This window comes from Raphanus sativus, unplaced genomic scaffold, assembly GCF_000801105.2.
Source record: "Raphanus sativus cultivar WK10039 unplaced genomic scaffold, ASM80110v3 Scaffold3161, whole genome shotgun sequence".
NCBI lineage: Eukaryota > Viridiplantae > Streptophyta > Magnoliopsida > Brassicales > Brassicaceae > Raphanus > Raphanus sativus.
In genome coordinates, this window is record NW_026618468.1 from 4,887 (window position 1) to 12,096 (window position 7,210).

Consider the following 7,210-nt stretch of genomic DNA (forward strand, 5'->3'; position numbering starts at 1 on the left):
AATTGCAAAATAGTAAACTTTAAAATTTCGATTATAAGATTACAAATTATGAAACTATTACAATTTAAATCCAATTAGATTACATATCGGTCATCCATCAGTTCAATCGGTTAGTCTCGGGTTTTAGTGATTTTTTAATATGAATATTTTAAAAACATAAATTGAATTGTCAGATCTTCGGATTAACTGGTATAATCACAATCAGGTTGAATTTAAAAATACTGATTAAATGCAAAAATATTTTAAATACACACTCTTTAAAGATAACCAAAATTTGTTAAATTATTAGTGAAATTTTTCATCGTAAAAATATTCCGCGCTTCAAAAGCGCGGGGTCAAAATCTAACTAGTTATATCATTTGTTTGCATGTTTAGTTGTACAAGTTATATTAGTTATATACATAGAAATAAGAGAAGTCGTGTGGTTATGATCAAACAAGGAAAAAAATGATCTAGGGTTGAGAGAAAGTGGGTCCCAGTGAAAGAGAGATGAAGAGAAAAAATATTTTGTGGTTCAAATTAAAAGAGATGAGACGATCTAATGGTTGAGAATGCATTTTCATCAAAGGCAGTTTTGTCATTTATAATATATAAAATAACAAGTAGTTCTACCAATTTTCTAGTTGTACAAACTATACATAGTTGTACTAGTTTTTGAGTTATACCAGTTTGTGCATAGTTGTACTTTGGCAGTGAAATCGTAAAATATCAGTTGTACCATATAATAAATACAATTACATCAGTTGTACCACTTATTTATGTTTACATGTCTTTGCCCGGTTACAATGAAATCATCATTTTTCATAAAAATACATTTCATGTATGTTTTCTAAAAATTAAGTGACAAACAAGTTAACAAACCTTAAAAGTATAAGGTAGATCATGTAAGCTTGTGGAGTTCTGTAATAATTTCAAAAAAAAAAATCCAAAACTTCAAATAAATTAAGAGAAACTTACGAGCAGATACAAATTGAGATATTTGATTGTTTTTCTCATATAAAATACCAAATTGGTTTTGTCAAATTTATGAAATGTCAAAGTTGTACCAGTTATACCAGTAATACTTGTTTAATATATAATAAAAAATGATCCAATTGTTTATATGTCTAGGCTTAGAGATTGTACCAATATTTTCACTTTATAGCTTTGCAAAAATATGTTTGATATTTTTTTTATCTTAATAACATGACTAATATAGTTTATAAACTCAAATAAAATATATGAATTTTGTCATCATATACAAATTAGGATATTTGTTTGTTTATTTCACATGTAAAACATGATTTACTAGTCCGGTTAGTATAGTAGCTACATATTATTATAGATTATAACATTTATATACTAGTTATAAAATTTCTTCACATGTTCAGTTGTACGAGTTATACTAGTTATACCCAGTCGAATTAATGAATGAGATATGGAAGATTCTATGGCTGTAATTGAAGAAGGAATAAATGATCATGTGGTTGAGATTAGAGGGAAGAGAGAGAAGGAGATACATATGTAATCGTGTGGCTAAGATTAAATCGTAGACAAGACGATCTAACGGCTATGGTTGATATTTCAATAATGGCATTTTCGTAAATATCAGATTCTCTTTTTTCTTTATGATCCGATGGCTCTGGTTTAAAGAGAGAAAATATAATCGAATGGCTCAGATTATTCTTTCATTAATGGCAATGTTGTAATTTTTAACTATTATCCCATGTAGATTAATTTTGGTGGTTGTAGATTTTTTTTCATCCATTTGTCCCGTAACAGATTAAGTCCTAAAATAAAGGCGCAACAACAATAAGGGACTCTCTATCTGTCTGTCATAGGGACAAACAAATGTGACCATAACCATTTTTTCATCGCCTCACATAAACCACTTCACTCACTATTTTTTGCATACATTTATTCATTTTCTCACCCAAAACCCTACTATTACTAATAGTTCCCAAGTCAAATTCATGTTGTATAATTATTACTATATAGTAAGAAATTTTTGTTTCTCTTTATTCTTCTTTTTCAAGAATGTGTCCATAACGCAGTTTCAGGTTCACCACAACTTTCATGAACATCAGCCATTCTCTCGGCCGACAGACAGATTCCGCTGCATTTCCAGTCAAACGATGCGGCACAAGCATCTCCCATCATTGCTTTTAGTTGACAATCTGCGTTTCCAAAATGAAAACATTGTTATAATTTTTTTGTCAAATTAACGTTATTATCTTTTTTTGGTCAACATTAAACGTTACTATCCAAACTATTTAAAAAATCAAGTAAAATTAAAACCGGTAACTTGTACATACTAAACCAAACCAGAACTGTTAAGCAGTGTTTACCATGAGGAGAAGTGCTGCAACAAAGTTTTCTGTCATTAACATGCTCAACGTCCAATCCTATGAACCAAGATCCCAATGAAACATCCTCGTTCGCATACTTATGCAATAAATCCCTTTATTCAAGAATATAAAATAAGATTAGATGTCTTTTTCCCAAGCATTTCTGGTTGCATTGTAAAGGTTATATAAACGAGCTTACTGGTTGATCAATATGTAAGTGGCTAGATCCTTAGAAATAGCGTAGAACTGTCCCGTGGCATGGCGAAAATACCTGTTCCCGATCTCTCCAAACTTCCAATACTCCGGTTCATGGTACTTCACACCCCTGTTTGTTGTGTAAACATTTTACTTTTAGGCTGCTGCTTGTATCTAGTATAAGAACCTAGTAGGGTTTTCACTTACTTCATTGCTAGGACAGGACCGGACTTCATGCATCCAAGATAAGCACGCGGCTTGTTCCGGTGACTTGATAAAGTCGCCTTGAGAGTAGCTGCCAAAGAAAAAGATACCAAAAGAAAATGGATGAAATAATATACAAATATAAGATGAAAGCATTTGATTACTTTTTTCATACCAAGATTCACATGAACGTCATCATCAACTTTGATGTAGAATTCAGCGTCCCACAAGGAAAACAGCTGTAGCGAAATACGTCTTTGTCTTGGCTGATAACTCCATGTATCCCTCTCTATGTTCCTGTTTTTTGTTTTCTAAAGCCTTTAATACAAAAAGTAGCAAAGAAACAACAAATAAACATCACAAGAGAATTAAGTTTTACCAGTCTCAAGAAATCACCATATGCTTTCTCCTCTGCTTCAATAGCTTTCTCAAGAACGCCAAGAGACAACGTACTGAAATCAGAAAAGCATCATAATTATATGTTTTAAATGCTCAGTTTTATTTTTCACTACAGAACATGACTTCTCCTTTGTACCTGTGTCCTATAACAAAGCGAACAATGATGCCTTTCTCTTCCTCCAACTTCTTAAGCTTCTCTCCTGAACAATTGTTTAGAAATCCAAAAAGAAAAATTTACATTTTCCCGGTTTATTTACACTTCACGCAACTGGGTAAAAACAGCCTTTACCTTGTGGCATCCATGTTGAACGAACAGAGTCACGTCTCTTTACGACTACTAAAGGCAGTGTTAATACCAATGACCATGAAGTATTTTCTTTTCTTGGCTTCTTTGGAAATGTTAAACTTCCCGGACAATGACTCCCGCTCTGCTCTAGCAGCTACCAGTTTCATCTCCAAACTTGGCAATGGATTTATCTAAGATCCTGCAATTTGTTTTTGAATATATATTTAGCATCATCTCTAAAAAACATATACAGCAATCGTTCATGGATACATCTGGTGAAGTTTCCAAATGGGTTTACCCGATAGTGTTGTTACCATATTCCAAAACCTGCTAAAAAAAACGCACAAAACCAAAACAATGAAATATCGATAATTCAAGTGAGAGAAATGGTTATGCCAAATAAACAGAAGTCCTACTTTTATTTTTGTTTTGAACAGAGTCACCAGATTTTAAGCTTAGTTTGGAGAGTGTTGACATGACTCTAGCTTCAGGTACATTCCACATCCTGATATATTAATACAAAAACCCATTATCATCATCGTTATCATCAACACCCCTATTCTCATACACAAGTTACAACCCTTAACTCCATAAAAAGATCAAAACAAACAAAACTCCGAGTCAAAATGCAGATCAAGTCACTGAGTTTCGCAGTGACATATAGCAACAAATAAGATGGAAGCTCTATGTTCTTTTCATACTTGAGGCCAATCAACTGTTCTATTTCTACACAATCCACGCCATGATTGGAATGAAGAAACCAAATTGATGCCAAAACAGAATCCACTATTTCTGTGATCCTCTACATGGTGCCACCATTTGATCAAAATCTATCTGATAAGCAAATATAAGATGTAGTTTTTTCTTTCTCCTGCATGTTTGGTGATTGGTTCTTAACAAAAGCTACACAGAAACATGAGACGATAGACCTGTCTGAAAAAAGTACGTCTACACCGACAAAAATTCTAAACTTGAGAAATCTACTCTAAAATTTTGTGGAGAAATCAAAAGCAGATTTAGTCCCAAGAAGATGCAGTTTAGTAACGAAAAGGAAAACATAGACTGGATTTAAACTCCATAGAATAAAAGCTAGAATCGGACATGAACAGTGAGATAGAGTTTACCTGTTACTGAAGAACATTCCAAGGCAGAAACTTGCGATGCAGAAGAAAAACAGAGAGTTTCTAGAAATCACATTTCTTGGAGTAAAGTAGTAGTAATCTCCAACACTTCCTCCTCCCCTGTTCTTGAAAGACATTTTCTGATTTTAGCTGAAAAGAGCTCAAATTCCTAGAGTAGTCAATGCAAAAAAATCAAAGATTCAAGCTTCTTTTTCTTTTGTGTGGGTCTGTTCTTTTCTGTTTGATGGAATATCTCTCCGACTCTCTCTCGCTTCACACACTCTCTCTCTCTCTATACCTGAGAGTGAGAGATGCATGAAGAAAGAATAAACACAAAACACCAAAAATATTATTTTTTATCACTATAAAAAAGGGTAACCGTTTGGCAAAATACGATGATGACGTTTCTAATGATAGTTTTAGGAGTTACTAAAAAATGTCAAAACTGATGACAATTTTGGGTTACTAATTCAAATGATAACTGCAGCTGAAAGAGTTACAGTTTAAGGGGGGTCAGGTTAAGGTTTTTCTTTAAAAAAAATCTAATTATAGCAATCAATTGAGAAATATAAACAGTGGTATATGTGATAAACAAACTTTGCTTATCTTTATTTTATTCAGAATTACTTTAAATTCTTTGGGAACATTAACAGAAAGAAAGAACCAAAAGCTAATTTCTGTACATACAAAGATAAATTTTCTACTATCCTTTTTCTCACTTGCGTGCAGAGTGATAGAGCTCAATGTACTCAAGTGCAGGACGATTCCATGACCAGTCTTGCTCCATCACCGTCCTTACACAGTGAGTTAAACCACTCTCTCCCATCGTACCAAGCCGATATCGCCCTGCAATAAAAGGAAAAACCACCCGTTAATAGTTAGTTATCCAGTCAACGAGAGTACTTAGTTTAGTTTTTGGTTTGTTTTTACCTATTGAGAGCATAATCCACACAGGAGCATCAGCCCCGTCGAAGCTGAAGCCATTAGGTTCTAGAACTTGAGCTTGTGCCCTTTCTTTATTTTCATATCATAACAGGTCCACATAAAAACCGTGTCGTAGAGTCCTACATATTGGACAAAAGATTAAACCATACAGCTCGGTCTTAAGGGAATCAGGTTAAAGCTTCTAATCATAGTTAAAAAAAAAACGTTACCTCCAGTTTTTCTTACGACAGGAACAGGCCGTATCTCATGGCTATGAGCTGTGTCAGCCCACACGGCTCAAATATGGACGGTACAAGAATAAAGTCAGCCCCTGCGTATATCTTCAAGCGTAATAACACACACAAAAAGACTTAGAGCAACACAGTAGAATGAAACAACGGTTCTGTTATATTTTATCTCTTTACCAAATGGGAAAGAGGTTCATCGTAGGTTAGAACAACCGAGCTCTGTCACCGTGAGTAGAATGCAATTGGTTTGCCAAGTTCACGAAGTCGTTTTGGATCCGTGGATCCGGTGCTGAACCTAGCAACACAACCTGCTTTCAAGAAAACTTGTGTAAGGATTGTGAAAAATGTTCATGATAGAACCTTTTCAAAGGTTTTGAGAAAAAAGAACCTGTCCATTGCGTTTCCAAGGTACGCCAAATAGCGTGCTTGATCAAATGTATTCCTTTTTGGTGAGTTAAACGCGTAAACGATTCCCACTACAGGAAGATCAGCACTCTGTAGTCCAAGCCTGTTTTGCAGTTCTTCCCTTGGCTACTCTTTTGCCTTCTACGACGTTTTCTGATGTATAAGGAACCTAAAACATATACAAAGAGTTCCAACATTACACATGATGTATAGCAAGGAGAGGGATGTGATGAAAGCTTACGGGTATGAAGCTATCGTTATATGGATCCCATATATCAGGGTCGATACCGTTTACTATTCCGTGGAACTTGTATAAATGTGGAGAGATTACAGAGTTTTCCAGCTACTTCCTTGGCATACGTTCGTGACACCTATATGATGATTAGAGGAGAGTGAATTTATATTTGTAAACAGATATATTCTAAAGAGCATAAATTTGATCAGGACTTTACTGTAGTCGCTTTATCTGCAAATGTCATGGCTTTGCCAATGGCCACCAGCCCCAAATTCCCAAATTATGGATTGTGAAGACAACACGGGTTTTAACTAGACCGTAATGCGTGTAATGATCCTTGAACAACCATGAAACTGGAGCACTGGACCAGTCGTGACAGTGAAGAATTCCTGTTACATGTTGAGGACCAAAGAGATTGCTAGCGCCATTAAGCAGTGCCGGTCTATACTTATTTGGCGTCTAAAGCACACTAATAAATGTTCTTAGTTACAATTATTTTTTTTATTCTATTTTTATGATTATATAAATAAAACAATATGATATATTTGTTTTAGTTAAAAAGATATTTTTTTAGTGATAAACTTCCAATAACTAAAATTTTCAAAGCCAGCTCGGTTCAAATAGCATTGATGGTCTATTTTGTTGATTACTAATCTTATTTTTTTGGTGGCATTTTCTATAAGTAAAATAAATTATATATATTGAAATACATATGATAAAACAATGTTAAGATTTCAATAGAAAATGTTATTTTAACATCAACATCAAATTTCCTTTTGTGAAATGCTCACAACTTAATTTATGATAATTTGTTTGTTTCAGATTTCATAAATTTCTAAAAGTAAAAAAATAATTTACAGAAGAAA

General features: G+C 33.8%; 1 long non-coding RNA gene and 1 pseudogene across 1 annotated transcript; both read right to left on the reverse strand.

Moving 5' to 3' along the window:
- Positions 1 to 1,953: 1,953 nt before the first annotated feature.
- Positions 1,954 to 4,714, reverse strand: LOC130506373 (probable beta-1,3-galactosyltransferase 1; annotated as a pseudogene).
- A 998-nt stretch (positions 4,715 to 5,712) lies between these two features.
- Positions 5,713 to 6,106, reverse strand: LOC130506372 (uncharacterized). The gene is made up of 3 exons (XR_008941995.1): positions 6,093 to 6,106; positions 5,882 to 6,012; positions 5,713 to 5,797 (listed from the first exon to the last, which is right to left on the reverse strand). It is a non-coding gene; the product is annotated as an uncharacterized LOC130506372 (long non-coding RNA).
- Between the last annotated feature and the right edge of the window lie 1,104 nt (positions 6,107 to 7,210).